This window comes from Nicotiana tabacum, chromosome 24, assembly GCF_000715075.1.
Source record: "Nicotiana tabacum cultivar K326 chromosome 24, ASM71507v2, whole genome shotgun sequence".
NCBI lineage: Eukaryota > Viridiplantae > Streptophyta > Magnoliopsida > Solanales > Solanaceae > Nicotiana > Nicotiana tabacum.
This window is the reverse complement of record NC_134103.1, coordinates 77,939,482-77,967,027: the sequence shown is the minus strand read 5'-3', so window position 1 is coordinate 77,967,027 and position 27,546 is coordinate 77,939,482. Positions and strand designations below refer to the sequence as shown.

The 27,546-nt window shown below is 35.4% G+C and overlaps 1 long non-coding RNA gene across 1 annotated transcript; it reads left to right on the top strand.

Moving 5' to 3' along the window:
- Positions 1–15,112: 15,112 nt before the first annotated feature.
- LOC107831621 (uncharacterized) lies at positions 15,113–18,685 on the top strand. Its single transcript, XR_012706787.1, has 3 exons — positions 15,113–15,312; positions 15,407–15,462; positions 17,272–18,685. It is a non-coding gene; the product is annotated as an uncharacterized LOC107831621 (long non-coding RNA).
- The last annotated feature ends 8,861 nt before the right edge of the window (positions 18,686–27,546 follow it).

Genomic DNA, 27,546 nt, shown 5'->3' with positions numbered 1-27,546 from the left:
ATTTCCGATTTTTAGCTATGTAGTTTCTTTTCATACTTTAATTGAGTCACTTTAACATGTTATAGTCCTCATGTTTAGTATAATTTCACATGTTTACTTGTTTTATCTCTTATTTGCAAATTATCCTACATGTTTAGTTGAAGTACTTACTTCCTTTATTCTGTATTCATTATTTAACTGTTGAATTCTTTACTTGAAATTGCTATTCTTGGAATATCTTGTTGTTGAATTTGGTTAAGTTGCAAAGTCCATGGTTCTTGTTGAGGTAAAGTTTAAGTTGTGAAATATCATTTTATTGAGTTACTCTTCAGTTGCTATTGTTGAGACTTTGTGTACATTGTGATTGAGCCGTGGGCTCCTTATTTTGAAATTCTGTTATTGTTTGGCTTTTCTGGCAAGTGGTGATATTTGGCACTTGAGGTACGAGTTGTGATACGTTGTGATATTGATATGCATACTATGGTATAAAGTTTGGGTGTTGAAACGCATGCGGTGAGATAAGGTGGGCTTGATACGCGTGGCTAGTAGGAAAACTGCTAGAAGTCGTGCGGTGTGATAAGGCGGGCTAAAATGCGGGATGCTATTTTGGGGAAAATAATTTTTAAAACTAAATGTAAAGGCTCCCAGTGATATAAGGAAAGACTATGAGTTACTTTTATGATTTGGGACTACGAGGTGGTACCTTCGTAATGGCCCTTGTTGATCTTTCTCTATTTGATGTATTTGTCTTGTTGTTTGTTTCCTTAACATGTAAATTCTTGCTTCCTTCTGTGATGTATTAACTGTCTTGATTCTGTGTTGTTAACTTCCGTAAATTCCTTATTGTTTCATTTCCACTGTCATTTTCATTATATTGTTATATCTTTCATTTTATTTCTTATTATCTTAAGTAGGGCCTTGACCTGACCTCGTCACTATTTTACCGAGGTTAGGATTGGCACTTATTGGGTACCACTGTGGTGTACTCATACTATATTTCTGCACATCTTTTTGTGCAGATCCAGGTACTTCCTATCAGTCCCGACATTAGTGAGCTGAGATTGCTTTGAAGACTTTAAGGTACACATGTTCGCGTCCGCAGGCCTCAGAGTTCCCTTCTATCCTGTCCTTCCTTATTTCATTATGCCATTACAGACAATGATGTATATAATTGTTCAGCACTATTACTTAGAGCTTGTGACTTATATTTCACCAGGTTTTGGGAGTTGTGCATATTGAGTGATAGATTTTATTTTATGTAGTTGCTGAAGTTTTGAGATTTTAGTTGTTATTTCAATTATTCTGTATGTTGTTAGACTTACCTAGTCTTATAGACTAGGTGCCGTAACGACATCCTACGGAGGAAACTTGTGAATCCTAGAAGTAGAAAAACGATTATCATTTGATGGATGATTATGGACACCACTAACTTTCAATCACCTATAGTGCAAATAAAAATATTTAACTATTTCTGGTAGACTAACACGTTCTCTAGCGTTTATGGATTTTAAACTACCAAAATCATACAACCTAATTGTAGCGAAACAATGTTTAGAATCTACCCTTCTCAAAAGCTCATACTGCCTCAAAAAATATATTTTTGCCTATATTTTAATAAGTTTCTTTTATACCCAGTCAAAATATATACCAAACTTTCTTTTTTATCAAAAGAAGAAACTGAATAAATCAATTTATATATTTAAAAAATAGATATCAGGATATCAATTGAGTATTATTTGGACAAAGTAATAGGTACTTCAACTTATATACAACATAAACCTAAAGATGTCAAAATTAAAAAATATTAATGAGAATTGTGAAATATGCTTTACTTTTGAAAAAAAAGAAAAAAACTTTACTTCGATCTTTGCCTCATTGTTTGGCACTTCCTCTTCAACATTCTTCTCAAGATTCACATCTGTGTGGGATATAAAATTTTAGGATTTATTATATGAAAAAGGGCCAAAACTGCCCCTAACATATCAACTCCAGTCTAAAAATACCCCTCGTTAACCTATTTTGCTAAGAAAGACGCTACCGTTAAAAATCTAGTATAGTTGTGCCCTTAGTTCTAATGGGTTACTTACGATTTAAATTAATATTTTATTAATTTCACGTGGCTATTTCTGACTGGCCATTAAATATAACATACCCCAAATCGGATTTTACCCCACCCATAACCCATCCAGACCAACCCGACACATTGAACATTATTTTACCCCAAAACACCTGATTGTTAGGTCATTTTCCACCTAATTCATCTATTCTAAGAAAAAAAAAGGGAGAAATGGTCAGCAATTTTGGAGTTTGACATCTTGAAATTTTCTGCTACAATTTTATATTGAAGTTGACGGATTCAAGTTGCTCTTTAACGTTAAAGCCTTCTCTCCATTCAAGTAAGACTCTATTGTTGTTTTCATGCTTAGGATTTTTGGAATCTTCCATCTCGTGTTGCTTTTGATGTTCTGTGATGTTTTAGTTATGTCTTCAATGTTAGTAGATGTCTTTATGTAGTAATTTTTTGTTGCATGTGGTCCCGCTTAGTTTAATGTCGTCTGAACTTAGAGTTTTAATTTCGTAACACCTGATTTATTTATTCGTATGGTTTTTTTTTTGTTGATTCCACTTGTTTATTCTAAGCTTTTGTCTTTGTTTACTAAATTTTTAATTGCATGTGGTCCCTTCCCTTTTTGTGTTGGTCTGGACTTAAGGGTTCAATTGTTGTTGATGCCTGATTTTTTTATTCATATGGGGTTTACTTGTTTATCGATTCCACTCGTTTATTCAAAGCTTTTGCCTTTGTTTACTAAATTATTGATTGCATGTGGTCCCTTCCCTTTTTTGTGTTGGTCTGGACTTAGGGGTTCAATGGTTGTTGATATCTGGTTTTTTTATCCATATGGGGTCTACTTGTTTGTTGATTTCAGTTATTTTTTCACCGATTTTGCTTTTGTTTACTTTATTTTGGCCGTATGTGATCCCTGTCCCTTTATTGGTAGATGCCCTCTTTAACTTTTCTCTTTGTATATTATTGATTGGTCCTTTTTCATGTTTCTTTTATGGCGTGCATTTGTTTTCTTTGAAGAATGATTGAGAAGGTTGATTTGGTCTTTAATCATGGGGGTAAGTGGGTGTTAGAACCTCAAGTGGCGTATCTTAAAAAAAAGAAAGCATGTATTGATAGGTTATGATGTGTATTTGTTGTTTTGTATAGACATTTGTTCTGAATACACTAAGAAGTTAGGTTTTAGTGAGGTGAAACAATTACTAGTAACATGCTCTGTTGGTATGTGCTTTTTAATTGAGGGTGATAGAGACATTAGAATACTACAGTCTTTATTGTCAAACCAATTCAATGAGATTCAAATATTTGATGTAGATGAGAGTAAATTACATGTGCCAACTTCTAGCATCACTCACCATGATGGACCTTATAACTTGACAGTAGGAGTAGAAGTTGGGACTGATTGTGATTCATTTGATGAAGAGGAAGCTAATGAAACTAACTCTAGTGATTATGATAGTGAAAAGTTAGAACTATTTAGAAAATAAAGGAACAAAGAAGTTAATGACACACTGGACAAGTATAAAAACTTGGAGAAGGGTATGAGTTTTAAAGACTTGGTTGAAGCTAAAAGAGTTGTGGGATACTATGCAGTTGCTAGTAGGAAGGGCCTTAAAGTTAAGAAGGGTGACACTAGTAGAGTTAGATAAAAATGTTATATTGGATGTCCTTTTGTGTGTTTTATATCCAAGGACAATAGATATCAAGGATTTAAGATCAAGACTTTGAACACAAGACATGAATGTGGTCCAACATTTCAGAATAGAATAGCTACACCCAATGCTTTAGCCCATTATTTCAAGAACAAAGTTCAAAATAATCCTAAGTACAAGGTCAAAGAGATGAGAGTGGACTTGGAGGATAGATTCAGACTTAATGTTAGCTATTCAAAGATGAAGAGGGTTAAGAAAATGGTCTTAGAAAATTTGGAGGGAACATTGATGACTATAATAGGTTAGAGACCTATGCTCAAGAGTTGAGGGACAGTAACCCTGGTACAAATGTGGTTATAAACATATCAAAAGATACTTTGGAAGAGGGAAAGACGAGATTTCTTAAAATGTATATATGCTTCCAAGCTTTGCAAAGTGGATGGAAAGTAAGGTTGAGGCCTTTAATAGGTTTGGGTGGCACATTTCTAAAAGGAAAATGCAAAGGAATTTTACTGGTAGCTATGGCATAAGATTATGTCAAACACTTTTATTCACTTGCTTGGGCAGTGGTGGATAGAGAAAGAGGTAGAACTCGGAAGTGGTTTATGGGGATGTTGAGATCTTCCTTAGAGTTAGGAGATGGTGAAGGAGTGACATTCATTTTAGACATACAAAAAGGTAATATCATTAACACCTTATATTATTTTTCACTGTTAGTTTACTTTAACTACTAAAAGACTCCACTTCTTTATTTTTTTTGATTGTTGAAGGGTTTGAGTGATGATGTTGCAATTGTGGTTCCCAAATCATATCACAGATGATGTGTTAGGCATAATGAAGCTAACTGGAGCAAGAACTGGAGGGGTGTAGAGATGAAAAGTTATTGTGGTGGTGTGCTTGGAGCTTTTATTATGAAGAATTCAAGGATCAATTGAGGACCCTAGGGACTATTTATGAATATGCTGTTAAAGACCTAATTTGGCACTCTCCACAAAACTGGTGTAAGGTTTATTTTGACACAACATGCAAGAATCAGATGGTTGACAACAAATTCACAGAATCATTCAACAAATGGATTCTAGAGGCAAGAGACAAACCAATAATCAAGATGTTGGAAGAAATTACAGTCAAGGTAAATTACTATTTTAGTATTTTATGAAATTAATTGATTTTATGTATTATTATATCAGTGTTTGATTATTGGTTTTCTCTTGTTTTAAAGGTAATGAAAATGTTAAAAGATCGTGAAGATGAATGTAGGACTTGGAGAGATGAATTCAGTCCAAATGTCATGGAGTTATTGAGTGGTTTTAGAGAAATTACACAAGGGTGTGAAGTTGATTTTAATGGTGACTTTGGTTATGAAGTGCATGAAGGTCCAGAGAAGCATACTATTAGTTTTCAACTAAAGAAATGCACATGCAGAACATAGGACTTGACATGAATTCCATGTCCCATGCAATTAGAAGTTTAATTGACAAGAAAGAAGAACCATTGAGTGAAGTGCATTGGCGGTACTCAAAGGAAGCTTACATGGATGTGTATATGCATAAAATACAATCAGTTAGAGGTGCAAAATTTAGAAGGTGAAACCACATCATGCAATGGAGCCACCAGAAATAGTCAAAATGGTCGGTCGACCAAAGGTAAAGAGAAAGAGAGAGAAGGATGAGGCAAGGAAAATATAGGGGGTTTGGTCAGCTTCAAGAAAAGGACTTGTCATGACATATGGATACTGCAGTGAGAGAGGTCACAATATCAAAATGTCCATTGGTAATGCTCGCATTCCCTTCTTATTAACTTCAAATATTTTTAACTACAATAACTCTAAATGTGATATCTTCATTGCTTGATCTTCTAGGTGAAAGGGAAATATAATCACTTCTTCCAAGATGAAGGATCTTCCCAACAGGTACAATATGTGCCCTTGACAGCACCCCAAGATAGTCAAACTTCTAAATTTATTTTTGTTCCTATACTTAGAATAAGGCTAATGAGAGTATCCCAAGATACACATCAACAAAATACCTCTACTCAATCCCCTCACAGTGAAACACTAGCAACACCATCAGCAATTCTGGATGATGACTATAACTATGAAGATGGAGATGTAATATCTGAAGACGAAGATGAACATCCAGTTTTGAGGCCTAAGGTGATATTTGAACCTAAAACTAGGCTTCAAAATAAAAAGTTGAGGCAACTGCCAACTGGACCCAGGAGGATTGCATTCAAGGGTGATGAATCTGGTGCCAATGTGCCCACAAACTTGCCCTATTCACCAAGGAAAGTCACTTAGAAAAGCAAAGCAACAATGAAATCAAGACAATTGTTGGCAGAAAAGGAAAAAATAGTTGGTAAATTGAAGGCTAAGAATATCAAGTTGTATGGACCTCAATTGTGTTCGAATGACTAATTTATAACTTAGGAAACAAACTATGTTTTTGTGATGGCTGATTCAAACTTATTATATATTATTTTTGCGGTGAATCAATTGTGGAAGTTGTTGTATTGATTCACCCCCCAAAAAATTATTGGGCTTATATTAGGGTGAAGTACATTATGACAATTAGTTGTTAAGTATATTTTACATATAATAATGCCTTGTTATCTATTAATGATCATGTTATTTATTGATTATGTTGTTATCTAGTGATGTTGTTGTTTGTGTTCGAATGTGCATAACATGATGTTTGTTCTTGTGGCAGTACTTTAGATTTCAATGAGCATAACATACCAATGAAAACTAGAAATTCAATGAAAACGGCAATACAAAAATACAATACAAAGACCACTACAAATTTAACTACTATGACTAAAACATACACACATTAACCTAACTAAAACTTGCAAATTCCCTTAATTTACTATGCCAACACTAATAGGCATTGTTCATAATATCAAACATTACTAAGCAAAACAACTTCTTTACATTATCCTGCAAGCCATAAAGATAACAACAATCTACAGATTTGTAAGCCACAACGATCAACAGATTCCTATGGTCACCTCAGTTGGACACTACTAATCAAAACACAACTTCTCTACATCATTTTGTAAGCCACAAATATAACAAAAACAATCCATGACCATATTATAAACTTTTTCCATTGCTTCAATTTCAACTCCAAATTTAAAACTTTCTCCTCCAATGCAGTTATATTATTCAAATTTTCAGCTTTACTACCAACTATATCATCGACCACCTTCCTAAACTTATTCCTTTCTTGATAATGGTAGGCTAGAAACCCGTATTTTAGCCATATTTTACACTCTAATTACTATACTTTATTAGTATTTAAGCTTAAATGATGGTGATTTACACTTATTATGTATTTTATGCCTTGCAGGAAATCATTCCGAGTTAAGAAGATAATTTGGAGCTAAATCGAATAATTTTGAGCTTTTAATTCTGAGTAGAAGCCCAAGAAATTAAACCGATATCGCGTTCGAATATTGAGGACCGAATACACATGTAAAAGATAAAGAACAATTGTTTAAAGCCATTTAAATGGCCATCATGGCATGGTAACCAAAGGACAAGGTGACAATATGTCATCATATTCTATATAGAAATTTAATTCCCCAAGACATGGTCCAATAGGATATTTGACCAATGTTAGGGATTTGCTTTGTTTAGGCAGAAATGCAATCCTATGATTTTGTCCACAGTCGCGTCGTATGGGGCGCGGCGAGGCGCGGCAGTGCAAAATGTGCCCAAATTTTGCTTTTTGATGTGTTCTGGATTTTTTCACAAGCGCGCCGCATGTCGCGGCATGGTAGCCCAAAAATGTTAGAGTGACTTTCCATTTTCGCTAAAAGGGGTAATTTCGTCCGGGAATTATTGGGGGATGACTTAAATACACGGGAAAATATTATTTTCGGGACTTTTGACACAATATTCGACTTAAGGAGGCTAAGGAGGAGTTGGAAGAACACAAGCACATGGATTTCATCATTCCTTCCTCACTCAAGATCCAGGTTTGGATTGAATTTATGTTTTCCTATATGTTAGTTACATTTGTGAAGAACTTATCCATCCTATGGAGTAAATCTTTTTGGGTTTGATGAATTTGGTGTATTAATGATTGTTTGTGGATTACAACTCTATTTTTATGTATTTGGATTATTTTTGAAAGATTTAATTGTTGCATCTATATTCACTTGTTCTTGTAATCGAAAGACGCATAACTTATGATATCTTTGCATTATATTGATGGTTCAGTTCATAGATTCTTCTAAATAATCGAAAGAGACTAGTTGAATCACTGATTAAATCTAGTTAGGAGAATAATCAAATGAGGTTTTTCTAACGACCGATCCACTATGCATTCTTGTATATCTTCATAGTGCTTAAATTGATTCATCTCGTGAGGTTAAGACTTAATTGAGAGATGAGATTTTGTTGAACGGTTGAACTAATAATAGAGTGAATTCGAGAGACTCACTTGAACATTAGAAATGAATTATCTAGAGTTAGATCCCGGATAATTATCTTGCACTTATTATGTCAAAACCCTATCCTCTTCCACTGATAACCTTAATTGCTTATTCCTTATTTCGATAGTCACTAGTCAATAGCTGTAGATTTTAGATTCTTAGTTAAATTTTATTATTAATCATATAAATCTCAATTGTTGATCCTCCTGGATAACAATCAAGCTAGAAACTACAAAAATACTATTTAAATCTAATTCATGTGGACACGATATTATACTATACTATCTTGGACTAGCGAGCACAATTTAAGTGTGTGTTTTGCGCTCGTCACTTGACGAAGAGCATCCACTGTATTCATAGGTGTCGTAGCACTAAAATGATTGGCTATCAGTCCGCAATAACAAACACGAGCGTCACGAGAAGAAGATTCAGCCATTTGAAGCTTAAAAAAATGAACTCAAATTTATCAAAGATTCGAGTTAAAATATGGGAGATGAGAGATGAGAGAGGAGAGAAATTGATGTAATTTGGTGATGAACTTAGTGAAAAATGACCTAACAATCAGTGTTTTGGGGGTAAAGTAGTGTTCAGTGGGTCGGGTCGGTCTGGATGGGTTATGGATGGGGTAAAATCCGGTTTGGATTATGCCATATTTAATGGCCAGTCAAAAATAGTCACGTGAAATTAATAAAATATTAATTTAAATAATAAGTAACCCGTTAGAACTAAGGGCACAACTATACTAGATTTTGAACGGTAGTGTCATTCTTAGCAAAATAGGTTAACGAAAGGGTATTAATAGACTGGAGTTGATACGTTATATCTGGCCCTTTTCCATTTATTATATATATCAAAAACTAAGACCAAAAAGTAGAAAGTATATTTAAGCACTTATGTTGAACAAAAGACTAATAATAGAATTTTAACAATACCTTAGTGTTGTTCTTCATTTCCACTCCATAGCCTTTAATATAGAGATAACCCAAATCATTATAAGAATAAAGTGGAATATTAAGCTACTCAAGAATCTCGGTAAAGGATACCTTATTATCGTAGAACTAAGCAAAATTACATACGGACACAAGATATTTGGAGGAGGCTCAACTGCACGATTGTATCCTTGTATTTCATCATATAAATAACGTGGGATTAACTGTGACAATTTTTAGATAAGAAACCCATACACGAGGAAGAGAGAAAGGTGTTATTAAGAGAATTTAATTTGAGCAGTTTCAAATCATTAGTATACATGACAGTTTTGAATTTTTGACAGTTACTTTCCAAGAACTAAAAGCATTGTTCATCTAATACGAATAATTGCTTTAAAATGAGGAAAAGAACCAACAAATTCCAAAAATAAGAAAAAAATAAATAGCAATCCTTGTAGGTGCCAAGCCATCTCAACAATTCTCAATATATATATATATATATATATATATATATATATATATATATATATATATATATATATATATATATATATATATATATATATATATAGAGAGAGAGAGAGAGAGAGAGAGAGAGAGAGACGAACACCGGCGAAATGGTAATTATAGATGTTTGTCATGGGCATTGTTTGATTTTACTCTTTAAAATCAACCATTTTATTCTCCTCATTTCACGACAAGTGTTGGTCTTTGTATTTTTGTCTTCCACTTCATTGGTCCCATTTTGTATTATATTATTAAAATGAGAGAAAAAAATCTTCTACTTAAGTCAAGTGTCAGCCTAAAAAAAGCCACATAGCATAAGTAGTTAATAATTAGTTACTGATTATTATTTTTGAATTTAAATATCTATAAAATAATAAGATAAAATATTTTATAATAAAAAATATAAATTAAAAAAAATTGCATTCAAATTCGAGAGTAGTTTCAAGGTGGAGTTTTTAAATTATCTATCTATTATTAAAAGGAGAGGAAAAAGCCATCTCCTTAAGCCAAGTGGCAGTCTAGAAAAAAGCCACATGGCATAAGTAGTTAATAGTTAGTAATTGATTATTATTTTTGAATTTAAATATTGATAAAATAATAAAATAAAATATTTTATAATAATATTATTGACAACAACAGAACAAAATTTAAAATAAAAAATATTTCAAGGTTAATAAAATATATATCTTCTCTTATATTACAAAAAGAAAGCGAGCAGATAAAAATATTAAACAAAGTAATTTTGCTAATAAAACAATGTAAAAATACTAAACATTGGATAATAGAAACAAAAAAGTTATTCAATGACTAAATAAGTCCCTTTAATTTAATAGAAATTTTATTATTGGATATATCATATTGACAAATAAGATGACAAATGAAATTTATTAAAGTAATATGATCGCGAGTACGAATACTTGAAGGGTACGAACACCGGCGAAATGGTAATTATAGATGTTTGTCATGGGCATTGTTTTATTTTACTCTTTAAAATTAACCATTTTATTCTCCTCATTTCATGACACGTGTTGGTCTTTGTATTTTTGTCTTCCACTTCATTGGTCCCATTTTTCCACTTCAATATCAGCCATTTCGCTGCTTTCCTCCTCCTTCGAAAATGCTCTCTTTTTCTTCTCTGCCTTTTCCCTCTTTCTTCATTTTGCTGTTTGATTCTTGGTAAACTGTGAGCTATGTTTCACTATTCTTTTCTATATGTATTCTTGGTTCGTCTGATATCACATATTTTTGAAGTGTTGCATGTGAGTAATTTCTTTTACTTTAATGAAATTTTAACATAAGATTTGAAATTGGGGATGTAAAAAAATTCAATGTGACCAAGCAACTGAAACGCAGATAGGGATTGCAAAGAAGCTACTTTTAAGTAATCTCTGGGCGGCTCATATTGAGAGGTAATGAATGAACCTTTTTCTTCATGAACAAACTATTAAGACCTTTTTGGGGGGTTATTTTAATTTTTCATATCGATTGTCATGATTTTCGTTAAGTGGTATTCCAATGCTTATATATAAAAAGTGGATTGTATGTGCGAGCTTCAGACACATTGATATTTCATTTATACGGAATTGGTTCCAAAATGACAACCTCATAAACATGCTTCATTCGACTTTTTTATGGACTGAAATTGGGTGTTAATTTGGTAGTTTCTATGTTCTTTCGGATAGAGGTCTTATTAGATTTTCACATGCATTGGGTAACTTTATCGGATTTATACGCTGATGTAACAAAGGTATTTGATAATGTGCCTAAATGAACTGACCTTGCACTGCATGTGAAAGAGCTATTTGCAGTCTTTTCCTTTTTCTATATAGAATATGGTAGGCTAGAAACCCGTATTTTAGCCATATTTTACACTCTAATTACTACACTTTATTAGTGTTTAAGCTTAAATGATGGTGATTTGCACTTATTATGTGTTTTATGCCTTGCAGGAAATGATTTCGAGTTAAGAAGATAATTTGGAGCTAAATCGAATAATTTTGAGCTTTTAATTCTGAGTAGAAGCCCAAGAAATTAAACCGATATCGCGTTCGAATATTGAGGACCGAATACACATGTAAAAGATAAAGAACAATTGTTTAAAGCCATTTAAATGGCCATCATGGCATGGTAACCAAAGGACAAGGTGACAATATGTCATCATATTCTATATAGAAATTTAATTCCCCAAGACATGGTCCAATAGGACATTTGACCAATGTTAGGGATTTGCTTTGTTTAGGCAGAAATGCAATCCTATGATTTTGTCCACTGTCGCGTCGTATGGGGCGCGGCGAGGCGCGGCAGTGCAAAATGTGCCCAAATTTTGCTTTTTGATGTGTTCTGGATTTTTTCACAGGCGCGCCGCATGTCGCGGCATGGTAGCCCAAAAATGTTAGAGTGACTTCCCATTTTTGCTAAAAGGGGTAATTTCGTCCGGGGATTATTGGGGGATAGTTTAAATACACGGGAAAATACTATTTTCGGGACTTCTTACACAATATTCGACTTAAGGAGGTTAAGGAGGAGTTGGAAGAACACAAGCACATGGATTTCATCATTCCTTCCTCACTCAAGATCCAGGTTTGGATTGAATTTATGTTTTCCTATACGTTAGTTACATTTGTGAAGAACTTATCCATCCTATGGAGTAAATCTTTTTGGGTTTGATGGATTTGGTGTATTGATGATTGTTTGTGGATTACAACTCTATTTTTATGTATTTGGATTATTTTTGAAAGATTTAATTGTTGCATCTATATTCACTTGTTCTTGTAATCGAAAGACGCATAACTTATGATATCTTTGCATTATATTGATGGTTCAATTCATAGATTCTTCTAAGTAATCGAAAGAGACTAGTTGAATCACTGATTAAATCTAGTTAGGAGAATAATCAAATGAGGTTTTTCTAACGACCGATCCACTATGCATTCTTGTATATCTTCATAGTGCTTAAATTGATTCATCTCGTGAGGTTAAGACTTAATTGAGAGATGAGATTTTGTTGAACGGTTGAACTAATAATAGAGTGAATTCGAGAGACTCACTTGAACATTAGAAATGAATTATCTAGAGTTAGATCCCGGATAATTATCTTGCACTTATTATGTCAAAACCCTATCCTCTTCCACTGATAACCTTAATTGCTTATTCCTTGTTTCGATAGTCACTAGTCAATAGCTGTAGATTTTAGATTCTTAGTTAAATTTTATTATTAATCATATAAATCTCAATTGTTGATCCTCCTGTATAACAATCAAGCTAGAAACTACAAAAATACTATTTAAATCTAATCCATGTGGACACGATATTATACTATACTATCTTGGACTAGCGAGCACAATTTAAGTGTGTGTTTTGCGCTCGTCACTTGACGAAGAGCATCCACTGTATTCATAGGTGTCGTAGCACTAAAATGATTGGCTATCAGTCCGCAATAACAAACACGAGCGTCACGAGAAGAAGATTCAGCCATTTGAAGCTTAAAAAAATGAACTCAAATTTATCAAAGATTCGAGTTAAAATATGGGAGATGAGAGATGAGAGAGGAGAGAAATTGATGTAATTTGGTGATGAACTGAGTGGAAAATGACCTAACAATCAGTGTTTTGGGGGTAAAGTAGTGTTCAGTGGGTCGGGTCGGTCTAGATGGGTTATGGATGGGGTAAAATCCGGTTTGGATTATGCCATATTTAATGGCCAGTCAAAAATAGTCACGTGAAATTAATAAAATATTAATTTAAATAATAAGTAACCCGTTAGAACTAAGGGCACAACTATACTAGATTTTGAACGGTAGTGTCATTCTTAGCAAAATAGGTTAACGAAAGGGTATTAATAGACTGGAGTTGATACGTTATATCTGGCCCTTTTCCGTTTATTATATATATCAAAAACTAAGACCAAAAAGTAGAAAGTATATTTAAGCACTTATGTTGAACAAAAGACTAATAATAGAATTTTAACAATACCTTAGTGTTGTTCTTCATTTCCACTCCATAGCCTTTAATATAGAGATAACCCAAATCATTATAAGAATAAAGTGGAATATTAAGCTACTCAAGAATCTCGGTAAAGGATACCTTATTATCGTAGAACTAAGCAAAATTACATACGGACACAAGATATTTGGAGGAGGCTCAACTGCACGATTGTATCCTTGTATTTCATCATATAAATAACGTGGGATTAACTGTGACAATTTTTAGATAAGAAACCCATACACGAGGAAGAGAGAAAGGTGTTATTAAGAGAATTTAATTTGAGCAGTTTCAAATTATTAGTATACATGACAGTTTTGAATTTTTGACAGTTACTTTCCAAGAACCAAAAGCATTGTTCATCTAATACGAATAATTGCTTTAAAATGAGGAAAAGAACCAACAAATTCCAAAAATAAGAAAAAAATAAATAGCAATCCTTGTAGGTGCCAAGTCATCTCAACAATTCTCAATATATATATATATATATATATATATATATATAGAAATAGGAGTTGAAGTGTACGAACACTAGGACGAACACCGGCGAAATGGTAATTATAGATGTTTGTCATGGGCATTGTTTGATTTTACTCTTTAAAATCAACCATTTTATTCTCCTCATTTCACGACAAGTGTTGGTCTTTGTATTTTTGTCTTCCACTTCATTGGTCCCATTTTGTATTATATTATTAAAATGAGAGAAAAAAATCTTCTACTTAAGTCAAGTGTCAGCCTAAAAAAAGCCACATAGCATAAGTAGTTAATAATTAGTTACTGATTATTATTTTTGAATTTAAATATCTATAAAATAATAAGATAAAATATTTTATAATAAAAAATATAAATTAAAAAAAATTGCATTCAAATTCGAGAGTAGTTTCAAGGTGGAGTTTTTAAATTATCTATCTATTATTAAAAGGAGAGGAAAAAGCCATCTCCTTAAGCTAAGTGGCAGTCTAGAAAAAAGCCACATGGCATAAGTAGTTAATAGTTAGTAATTGGTTATTATTTTTGAATTTAAATATTGATAAAATAATAAAATAAAATATTTTATAATAATATTATTGACAATAACAGAACAAAATTTAAAATAAAAAATATTTCAAGGTTAATAAAATATATATCTTCTCTTATATTACAAAAAGAAAGCGAGCAGATAAAAATATTAAACAAAGTAATTTTGCTAGTAAAACAATGTAAAAATACTAAACATTGGATAATAGAAACAAAAAAGTTATTCAATGACTATATAAGTCCCTTTAATTTAATAGAAATTTTATTATTGAATATATTATATTGACAAATAAGATGATAAATAAAATTTATTAAAGTAATATGATCTAATATGTTTAAACCAGTCCGATCACAATTTATGTTAATTAATATTGACCGGCGCATTGCGCGAGTACGATTACTTGAAGGGTACGAACACCGGCGAAATGGTAATTATAGATGTTTGTCATGGGCATTGTTTTATTTTACTCTTTAAAATTAACCATTTTATTCTCCTCATTTCATGACACGTGTTGGTCTTTGTATTTTTGTCTTCCACTTCATTGGTCCCATTTTTCCACTTCAATATCAGCCATTTCGCTGCTTTCCTCCTCCTTCGAAAATGCTCTCTTTTTCTTCTCTGCCTTTTCCCTCTTTCTTCATTTTGCTGTTTGATTCTTGGTAAACTGTGAGCTATGTTTCACTATTCTTTTCTATATGTATTCTTGGTTCGTCTGATATCACATATTTTTGAAGTGTTGCATGTGAGTAATTTCTTTTACTTTAATGAAATTTTAACATAAGATTTGAAATTGGGGATGTAAAAAAATTCAATGTGACCAAGCAACTGAAACGCAGATAGGGATTGCAAAGAAGCTACTTTTAAGTAATCTCTGGGCGGCTCATATTGAGAGGTAATGAATGAACCTTTTTCTTCATGAACAAACTATTAAGACCTTTTTGGGGGGTTATTTTAATTTTTCATATCGATTGTCATGATTTTCGTTAAGTGGTATTCCAATGCTTATATATAAAAAGTGGATTGTATGTGCGAGCTTCAGACACATTGATATTTCATTTATACGGAATTGGTTCCAAAATGACAACCTCATAAACATGCTTCATTCGACTTTTTTATGGACTGAAATTGGGTGTTAATTTGGTAGTTTCTATGTTCTTTCGGATAGAGGTCTTATTAGATTTTCACATGCATTGGGTAACTTTATCGGATTTATACGCTGATGTAACAAAGGTATTTGATAATGTGCCTAAATGAACTGACCTTGCACTGCATGTGAAAGGGCTATTTGCAGTCTTTTCCTTTTTCAAATAATGATGTAAATGCAGATTTATAAAGAAGTAAACATGCTTCTAACTATCTTAATTGCCTTTAAAGGACATCTTCAAAAATTCAATTTGAAAATTATGTTTATATTCTTCAGGGAAAAATGTTATGATGTGTTTGGATAGGAGACAACCCATTGAAAATTTACTTTGTACTTCTTCCACATATTTATCTGGCTTTGCTCCATCTCTCAGCAAATTTAAAGTGTCACTTGCTACTGCATATACATCAAAAGAACGTTAGCAGGACTATGCCATCTCAAAATGACAACTTTTTACATGGTATTGAAGGAAAGCAAATTGCAGACACTTTAAACTTAAACAAGCTACCTAATTACAAAAGGTTAAATGAAAAATTAAAAAATATATCAAAACTTTTATATCACTTTACATGATTGATAAACTCTATATGATGTCTCTGCTCAGTCTTTACTTCAGCTAAATTGTAATGAGAATTGTAAATAAACTGCAGTTTTAATTTTTAGTTAAAAGCTGTGGTACCCCAAATGATTATAAAAAGAATGGAGAAAGAGGGTAAAAAATAAAAAGTAACCTTAACATAAATTGAGCAACAATCTGAAAGTTTATTCCCTGTTGTAAATTGAGCTCTACTTCTTCACTTTTCATTCCAAAGTTACATGAGATTTATCAGATTGTTGAACACATTTAAACATTATAACAAGCATAATATTGTTTTTTGTTCTTTGGTTATCTGCTAGAAGTTGTATCAGTGTGCTTTTGTCACCTTATGCTCCACTAATGATTGTTATATGAAGATTTATTTGAGGCTCTAAATATAACCCATAAATGATTGTATATTTCAGAAGAACATTGGTGGGAAGATATTCATGCTCACAACTCTAACTCATTTTTAATGCATCGACACATTAGATTTTACGTGTCGTGATATCATTCTTCATTAGTAAACAGCAGTATTTACTTTGTTTTCTTTCGGTATGCATTAATGACCTCATTCAGAACTACACTGACATTATTCTATATATGTACTCTTCTTAAGTGTTGCCAGTCGTGATGATTAATAACTCCATTTAAGATGTAATAATATACTGTCATTCAAGAAGTCGAACTTGAAATCAGTCCCCAAGTATGGTTTTGCATCTGAATGAATGACTTGAACATGAGGTTCAACTCTTCTGTTTTGCGTATTTATTTGGTGCTTTTGAAATCTATTCTAAGGAAAAAAAGTAAAAAGTTCAAAAGTTGCAGAACTATTGAGAATTATCTCTTTGTTCACTTAAAGGACATTGGTGACATCTTATTTTTTTCGATATTTTGGACAATTAGATACATATGTTGTTGTGATACATTTGAATTTCTTTTTTAGATCGTTTCATCTTTTTCCCATGTTGTTATGGTAGATTTTCATGTGGACTGTATCTTAAGTTCACTATGGGTGATTGGCACGTGTATTTGCTTGAACATGGTATTTCTATATTCGAATCTATGGCATTTTACATCAACATCTAAAAGCCATCACCAAGAGCTCTCTCAGTAACTTTTATCCTTGCAAGGCGATTGGACTTCATCCCAACTGATTGGTAAAAGCATGGCAGGTAAGTCACCGACTTTCAAAAGCTGAAGGTTAATAATTCAGAGATGAGTGCATTTCATGGTGCAGTTTTTGAGTTTCAAAATCATCCATATCATTAGATAAGTCCATTTCTTATTGAAGATTTATTAGTCTATCATACAATTTATTGATAGTCTCATAATAAAAGGACGAGTAAAAGTTACTAGACGATCTTTTTCTCCGTTATATTTATTTTGAATATTTTTCTCTAGCGTCCTTTATTAAGACAAAAATGTGCCCTTTAGTGAACCTTACACCTATAATATTAGAATAACAGTTCAACTAGAAGATAAATTTTGGCATTCAGTCATAGTAGTTATGGGTCTTTTTGTGTGTTTCATACGCAGACTTTAGAATCTTATCCCCTTAAAATGATTTTTTTCTCCAAGTATACTTCTTGAAGTAATTACATGCGCTTTGCAATTTGTGGCTTCATTTCAGTGATCTTTCAGAATAGAACAAAGAACGTATGGAAGAGTAATTCTTTTGTAGCTTATGATGATTCTATTTTCTTTCTGTATCAGGTTTTGGCATTGCCACTATGCATATACCCTTTTCTTGAGGGTCTTGCATATTGCAGCTTTACGATTGCTTTGTTGGTCCTTCAATGAATAGAGTATAAATCTTTCTAATGTTTGATAATGAGACATTTGTGCATATTTACTTTATATACTCATCTCACTGGTTTATATCTATATATGGATAGATCAGTGCGCTTGCATTAAGTTTCATGCCTTCTCTTTGCATGACTTAGCAAATGTATCCCAACTTCATGATTCGGCAAATTGTTGACCACTTTTGCATATTTGGAGCTGGTAAGTGAAGAAGTATGGTGTCGAAAGTTTTCGATTACTTTAAACATCCACACTTATATGATAATTGTTTATATGTTAGGGTCGACATCAAGAATGTGTACTGAACAATATAATACTAACTTGCACATCGTTGCGGAGAGAAATTTGTTTTATCTAAGCTTAGAGTGATTTTAGTCACTTATTTTCCTTAACCCTTTTACATTCTGCAAAATCTTAAATACTCAGATCGCAATGCTACAACATTGAGTTGTCAGAACAATACTGAGCTGCTGAACAATTATTCTACACACAAAGATATGTATACTTTGTGGAGCACAAGATTGGAACATGAATAATCAGAACTGGAAGCTGTTTGTTCGTGATCATATCAGTCATTTAATTTAAGGACTTGAGTCTTGTACCTTTGCATTTTACAATAGTAGCTAGGACTAAAATTATGCCTTCTTTCTGGTTTTGAACTTATGGAGCTTAGAAAGAGGTTTGGATGTTCACTATTCTAGGAAAGTTCTACTATTGTGAGACATGCCGTTACCAAATTAACTTCAAAAACTGGACAAAATGTGTAAATGGAAATGGGTAAGTTAATTTGCTAGGTCGTAAAGCAAAGACCTCAACAATTTACGACTTGCACAGACTGCTTATCGCTTTTCATTCCTTACACTTAATTATCAATTACAACTATGAGAGTATGATTGACAAACTGCCAATAAGTTGAAACAGCTCTGCTTCAGAAAGTTTAGTAGATTGATTTTAACTTCATTGCTTTTCCATCATCTACCAGAATAGTTTTTTTTCCCCTTCTTGCTCATGTTGGGCACTTGGGTCCGTGCACAGCACGGGCAACACCCTACTAGTGTGTGTGTATATATATATATATATATATATATATATATATATATATATATATGATCACTAAGATTATGGTCACATCATAGTAATGGATCATTACCAACGACTACATCAATAGTAAAATAGTTCATATATTGAAAGAATGAAACCATATGAATACAATCTACAATACTATTTTAATTTTCATGATTCAATCTCTCAGCGAGACCGAATTGTGGATAAAAATAAGTGTTAACCCGTGAAACGGTACAGTTGAATTTATACGTAGTTTTTAGACAAGTGAAGTAATTTGATCCTGAAATAATATAACAATTCAAGAAATATATAATACTTAGCCTTGAAATATAGATGAAACAGCGGAGATGATAGTTCCGGGAACAAAGCTTTCGGGCACAGCAATGATGAGATCAGAAGGCAAGAAAGTAAAATTGTATAAAACTTAGTATAGAATATAGTATAAGTTTAGCTAGAAAATTCGTGTCCTTTCCAATGGTCACTGAGCTCAATATTTATAGCTATGTCTAGGGAAAAATGTCCTAGGATCGTGCCCTCCTTTAATTTCAATTATGAGGGTCATTGATGAAGATGTAACGATGAACATAAATTTCAAATTCTCTGTAACGGACCGTCGCTCTTAATGTTGCAGAATATTCCTTAGTAAATATTATCGGGCGCAGAGCATTTAATACATCTTTATGAACGTTATCCTTTCTGGTGACAAGCAAAGTGGCTGCGTTCGGTCCTCAGTCATCCCATCTTGGATTCCACGTGTCCTCCTTTTAGTCAGCCACATATCATATCATATTTTACCTTATATAGATAGTCCCCCTACTTTTCGGTGACATAATTTTGTGTTGCCGGAAAGTTGGTAGAAATATCTTTTTGGCGGGAATTACTATAATTGTCTCTCAAGGTCTCTCACAGTTGAACGTCTCTCCACATTTAATGCCCCGAACACGCGTTATCCTATGATTCAGCACAACATTACCGATTATCGAGGTAATCATGGCCATGAGTTTAGCCGCCAAAATTTTACTCATACGCAACTTTCTTTTCCTTTGCGTTTCATAATTGCTTGAGTTTCTTATTTACATCCATGTTTTCCATCCTTTTTCTAATTTTCTTCAAACACAAAATCTTTCCCTTTTTCTTTTCCAATGGCTTCTTCCTCTAAGCGTGCTAGTTCTACAAAGATCAAGAATAAAATCGAGGACTCCATTCCTCCAACAGTGGGTTCCATCATCCCAAGAAGGCTTAGTACTTCGAAGAATTTTGAAGAGAAATTTTCTACTGCTAACCCTCGTACATGGGTTGTTAGTAGGTACCCTTCTTCCATTTGTCCTTTCAATATTTCTGCTGTGAAGGAGGATTGCCGCTGCAATGAGTTGAAAATTATTGCTCCAGATATATCGGAGCGAGTGACCCTTCCCAAGGAAGGTTTTACATATTTTTTCATATATCCCTTTACTTTGAGTGCGTTTTCTTTGAGCGAAGAGCTTGATTCCATGATTGCGGAATTTTGCCTTCGCTACCAGGCGTGTTTGGCATAGGTAAGTCCTTCAGCGTGGAGGACGATCGCCTGCCTCCGACATTTGTGCCAAGAAACTGGAGAGGAGCTAACCCTAACTCATATGATGAATCTCTATTCCCCAAAATCTTCCGCGAGGGAATGATAAACCTTTGCAAGCGTGGCCGCAATTCTTTGTTGTCTAGCATAGATGATGACAACGACCGTAGGTGGATATAAAGGTTTATTGCAGTTTCCACCAATGACATCATTACATCAATGACTTCATCCTTTTCGGTTGCTTGGAACCGCACTCGTAAGTTCTTTGTATAGTATTCTTTTTATTAGATATTCTTCTATGGTCGTATCTTCACCCTTCGCATGTTTCAACAACTCGATGGATCCCACAAGTGGTGGAAGGTTTGAAATGGTGGGTTTAGAAGATCTTGGGCATCACAATGCCCGAAACTCGTTCGTGGAAAGAAATAGCCCTTAAATACAGGTGGAAGGCCAAAAATCATGGTAACTTTAATTTACCTTGCTTCCATTTTTGTATATGAAGAACTTGGTTGAACCCTTCTAACTTGTTCACGGAATTAGGTCTACCTGCCGGCTTTATTGCTATCCCCGAGGAGGACGTTCTGGCTGATCCTGCTGATGCAGCGAGACTGCTTCAGGAAGCACTTACTCGAACAGGTATCTCCGGGCCTATTTCGGGTGCAAATACTTCTTTACGGAGTCCCCGATCGGAGGATAAACAAACAAAGAAAAGACATTCCTCCTCGGCCAGGGAAAAGAATAAAAAGGGCAAAGATTTATGCCTCCGAGTCATCCAGTGGCGATGATAATTGGTCCTCCTTCCGGGCCGGTCGTAGACACTATGATGATCGATGATGATGAAGAAGCTAGTGATGAGGGAGCTTCTTTACATAGAAGGCGACGATCTTCATCATCTCAACAGGATGCTCAACCTGTTGAGATAGTTTCACCAACTGAAGACGACGTCTCAGCACTTTGGGGAGAATATGATTTAGTAGAATATGCCAACTCCCGCTTTTGAGCCCCAATTGCTGTAACTAGTGTTGCGGGACTGAGTACCGGGTCTTTGCCGTCTTTGGTTAGCGAGAATCAAACAACCAGCACTGCATTTGATGTGGTTGCTTCTCACTCTTCAACTCATTAGCTTCATCTCCACCTTCACTAACACCAGCAACTAGTACATCATTCCCATCTTCGTCCACTCTTCTACCAGCGGTTGCTACACCACCCCCATCGGCTGCACCTGACCATGAAGAAGGTGTTCCTCTTCCACAGTTCATAGGAATTTGGGGCAAAATTATGCTGCTCCTTCTGAAGATCTACAAATGAGGAGGAACATTACTCTTTCGGTCTCTATCGGGTGCAACCTGCTATCACGACCGGTGGAGTTTGCTAATTACCTGAAGCCTTTGGCTTCAGAAAAAGATTAGGAAAAGATTCAGACACTCTCGGGAGAGTGTTTGTTGAACAATGTTATGCATAATACCGCGACGGTACGTTCCTTCCTTCCTCTGTTATTTCTTCTACTTTTGAACGAATGTATTCTAAGTTTTACCTCTTCTTATTTTATAAGCCAACTTTCTTGCTTCTGAGTGCCTTCAAAAGTTGATTCGTGAGAAGGAAGAACTTACTTCTGAACGGGATCAACTTTTGGCGGAACGGGACTAGACTGTTTTTCGCCTCTCAGAACTGGATACCAGAGATACTGAGGCCGCTGTTTTAGAGTCTTGTTTGCAGCAAATCGAGCAAGAAATGGTAACCCTTAGCCAAGAAATTGGGTAGCTGAGGGTTAGATTTGATGAGGCCAAATGGACAAAAGTCCAGAACGTCGTTCTTGCTGCAACCGTCCGTGAGGCTGCCTTTGCTGAAAGAGTGATTAACTTGGAAGCAGCCTTGAACTCCAAAAGTGAAGAGATTGCTGCTGTGGAGGCGAAACATGCCCAGGTAGAAGAGAAGTACAGGAAAACTATCGAGTATAATAGGCTCTTTAGTTCAACTGCCCACGAGCTTGACGTCAGCCTCAAATCTGCTAGATCCGCTCGAAAAAACCTTTCTGCCGAGGTTACTCAACTAAAAGAAGAACTTAAGCGTCGAGCGACTTCCCTCATTGTTGAAAAAAACTTATTACATGTATAGCATGAGGAGGAAAACCTTGGAAGATGCCAAAACTGGTATCATTGACGTTGATGCTGAAATTGCTAAGGCCCCAGAGCTTGGGTTTGCTGCAAAAAATGGACTCTCGGCGTAGTCTGATGCTCCAGGTTCTTCTGATTCTGATTTCGAGTTTTCGAAAACTAAAGAAGGATTGTAAGGCGATGAGGCCGAGGACCAAACTGGGGAAAACGTTGAGCCATCGGTGGAACCACCTACTTTTCCCGGGGAAGCAGATACTTCTCTTCCTCCTGGTTCCGGAGGCACTACAATTTAGCTTTTCCTTTCTTTTCCCATTTTGTACTTTTGTCGTTTTGGCACGTCCTTGTACATAAAAAAATATATTTTTTGCTCAAGTATCATTTTGAGTCTCATTTTCGTTTGAATATTCATGCAAGTCTTTTGACTTTTGCATTTGCTTGAGCATTCTGCACATGTTGTTATGCTCGTGTTTTACTATGTGTAGTCTCAGATGCTTTTTCTTTGAAGCATTTTGGTTTCGAGTATTATCCTTTTTACGTGAGGGTTTCGTTGCGCAACTTTGCTTTTTGCGTCCTTTTCATATGTGACTTCGGGTGTATTTTTCCTCGATGGCATTTTAGAATCCGGGCATTGATTCTTCTGGAACCAACCCTTTAACGTGAGGGTTTTTATAAGAGAGGGCCCTCTTATGTTTACGGTCCTTTTGAATAGGACGTCTCCTGTTAATTACGACATTTACATTTGAAGTACTTGTTTAACTTTCAAATGACAAAGTTAGCTCATCGTTCAGACAAGAAACAAGATAAAAAGCAAAAGGATTTCATTTTATTCCTTCTATTTTCAGAAATTACATAAGCATTTAACTATGTAGAAATTGCCATTACTGGTGGCTATCTTGTACAACATGTTTCTACGGGGCTGACTGTACTACACAATTCCCGGTCTCGATGATGCATTTTGTTTCCGAATTTTCGTTCCCGGTTGACGTGGCAGTCTTTGTTGCCTTCCTCATATTGTTCTCCCTAGTGTTCGAATGCGAAAAATGCGAATTGGAACACTGGAAGTCTTGTACCTTCGGAGGCTCTACCAATGAATTGCTAGGTAATCCTTCACTCGGCAACATACCTTACTTCCCTTTAGGAATTCATGCTATCAAGCGAAATAATACCTAACAGTCCTCTAGTGGTTTGTGCTCGTGAACGGTCTGGTAACCCCTGTTCGGTAGCAAACTTAACTTCCTAGTGGGAATTCTCTATCGAACCAAAGATTATCTAATCATCCCTGAGTGGAAGCTTGTCTGTTCGCCTTGCTACTAAAGGTCTTATTGTCATTGTCTTCGTAGTATGCTTTCTGTTGCTGTCTCGTAAAAAACCTTGCCAGAAAAATCCAATTGAGACAAAAACTGAACGAAGGGAAAAAAAGTGCAGCACATACTTTCCGTTTGAGCGTTATTCATCAGCAATAATATCTTTTGAGGTGTCCCACGTTCCAGTTGCTGGGCAACTTGTCTCCATTCTGGTTCTCCAACTCGTATGAACCTTTCTCGGTGATAGCCGAAATCCGGCAAGGACCTTCCCATATTGGACCTAGCTTTCCCACGTTGAGCTCCCGGGTATTTTGGGTTACTTTCCTTAGAACCAAGTCTCCTGCTTTGAAAAAACAAAAGTTGGCTCTTTGATTTTAATATTGCTCCATCCTCTGCTTTTGAGCTGCCATTCTTACATGCGCCAAGTCCCTGCGTCCCTCGAGTAGTTCCAAGTTGATTAGCATTGCTTCATTGTTTGATTCTTCATTTGTCTGAGAATATCTCAAAGTGGGTTCGCCTACTTCAACCGGGATTAGTGCTTCAGCACCGTGCATGAGGAAAAAGGAGTTTCTCCTATACTTGCTTTGGTCGTTGTTCGATAGACCCATAGAACTCCAGGCAACTCGGGCCATTTGCCTTTTTTCGCTTCCAACCTTTTCTTGAGGTTTTGAATAATCACTTTGTTTTTTGACTCCACTTGACCATTCACGCTCGGATGATAAGGCGAAGATGCGATTCTCTTTATTTTCAAATCTTCGAGGAACTTTGTAACTTTTGCACCGATAAATTATGGCCCATTGTCGCGTGCTATCTCTTTTGGTATTCCGAACCTGCAAATTATATTTTCCCACAAGAAGTCGACCACTTCGCGTTCTCCAATCTTTTGATAAGAACCTGCTTCCACCCATTTAGAAAAATAATCAGTCAAAATTAAAAGAAACCTTACCTTTCCGGGAGCCGGTGGCAGTAGTCCGACGATGTCCATCCCTCATTTCATGAACGGCCATGAGGACAAACCGAATGTAAGGGTTCTGCCAGTTGATGTACTAGTGATGTGTAGCATTGGCACTTATCACATTTTTGCAAAAAATCTTTGGCGTCTTGCTCCATACGAGGCCAGTAATATCCTGCCCGTACCAACTTCAGCACCAAAGAATCTACGCATGAGTGATTGTCGCATATCCCTTCGTGGATTTCTCTCATGACATAATTGGCTTCTGATGCTCCTAAGCACCGGGCCAACGGGCCTTGGAAAGACTTTCTGTACAACTGGCCTTTCTTGAAGCTATAACGTGCAACTTTGGTGTGTAACGCCCGTGATGCTTTAGGATCGTCGGGCAACTTTCCGTGCTCGAGGTAGTTGATTATTTCATTTCTCCAGTACCAGACTAGACTAGCCGAATCTACCTCAAAATAACCATCTGTATCAAGGACTGAGCTCATCAGTTGTACGTACCACCGTCTCGGACTCCGATCCCTTTATTTTCGTCGATGAACCTAAGTTCGCTAATGCATCCGCTTCTGCATTATTCTATCTCGGGATATGAGTAATTGACCACTCCTGGAATCGTGCCAGAAAGGCCTGGACCTTTACCACATATTGTTGCATACGTACTTCTTTGGTATCAAAGATCCCGTAGACCTAATTTATCACCAGTTGCGAGTCACATTTGATTTCGATAACCTCGGAATCAAGTCCCTGGGCCAATTCGAGCCCTGGAATCAAAGTTTCATACTCTACTTCATTATTAGTTAAATAGATCGTTCTGATGGCTTTCCTTAAGGTTCCCCTGAAGGCGTGATTAAAACTCTTCCGAGCCCAGACCCTTTTACGTTTGAGGCTCCGTCCGTAAATAAGGTCCAAACCCCTGATGTCAATTCTGACACCATTACTGCCTCCTTTGTCGCCAGAGGTAGCAGTCCCGGACTAAAATCATCCACGAAGTCAACCAAGACTTGTGACTTAATTGTAGTCCTCGGTTCATATTTTATGTCGAATTCACTCATTTCGACGGCCTATTTGGCCAATCTGCCAAAGAGCTCTGGTTTATGAAGGATGTTTCGCAAAGGGAAAGTAGTCACCATAGCTATTGGGTGGCATTGAAAATAGGGCTTCAGCTTCCGAGCGGAGACTACGAGAGCTAAGGCCAATTTTTTCAAATATGGGTAGCAAGTTTATGCTCATGTTAAAATTTTGCTAACGTAATAAATAGGAAACTGTGTACCTTCGTCCTCCCAGACTAAAATCGCACTTGCCGCAACTTCTGAAACCGCGAGGTAAACTAGCAATATTTCTCCTTATTTTGGTTTAGAGAGAAATGGAGGGCTTGATAAGTACTTCTTCAGGCCCCTCAGAGTCTGATGGCACTCCGACGTCCATTCAAAATTGTTCTTCTTTTTGAGCAATATAAAGAAGCGTAAATACTTTTTCGACGACCGGGAAATGAACCTGCTCAAAGATGCTAACATTTCTGCGAGTCTTTGGACTTCCTTTACGTTTGATAATTGATCCGTGATATCATCTATGGTCTTGATTTTGTTGGGGTTTGCCTCAATTCCCCTTTGTGAGACCAGAAACCCTAGGAACTTACCAGAGCTGACCCCGAACACGCACTTTTTGGGGTTAAGTTTCATGTTATGATTCCTGAGGATATCGAATGTTTCTTGCAAATGCTTAAGGTGGTCACCTGCATTCAAAGACTTAACGAGCATATCATCTATATAAACTTCCATAGTCTTTCCTATTTGCTTTTCAAATATCTTATTTACAAGCCGTTGATAAGTGGCTCTAGCATTTTTCAACCTGAAGGGCATTATATTGTAACAATATGTACCAAATTTGTTATAAACGAAGTTTGTTCCTAATCTTCCGGGCTCATCTTAATTTGGTTGTACCCGGAATAAGCATCAAGGACACTCATCAACTCGTGCCCGAGCATGGCATCAATCATTTGATCGATATTTGGCCGTGGAAACGAATATTTTGGGCACGCTTTATTAAGATCTTTATAGTCCACACACATACAAAATTTATTGTTCTTCTTAGGAACTACTACTACATTGGCTAGCCAGTCTGGATATCTTACCTCTCTGACCGAACCGATTTTAAGCAAGCGGGTTACCTCTTCTTTGATGAATTTATTCTTAGCCTCGGCTATAAGGCAATTATTCTGTCGTACTGGTGGTACGTTGGGATCCAAACTCAGATTGTGCACGACTATTTCCGTCGGGATACCTGTCATATCCTCGTGTGACCATGCAAAACAATCAGCATTAATTTTAAGGAATTTAATAAAACCTGACTTGAGCTCGGGGTGCAGTCCTGTCCCCAAGTGAAATTTTCTTTCTAAGAATTCTTCGAACAATGCCACTTTTCTAGTTCCTCTGTTGCGGATTTCATTGCGTCTGATTCTT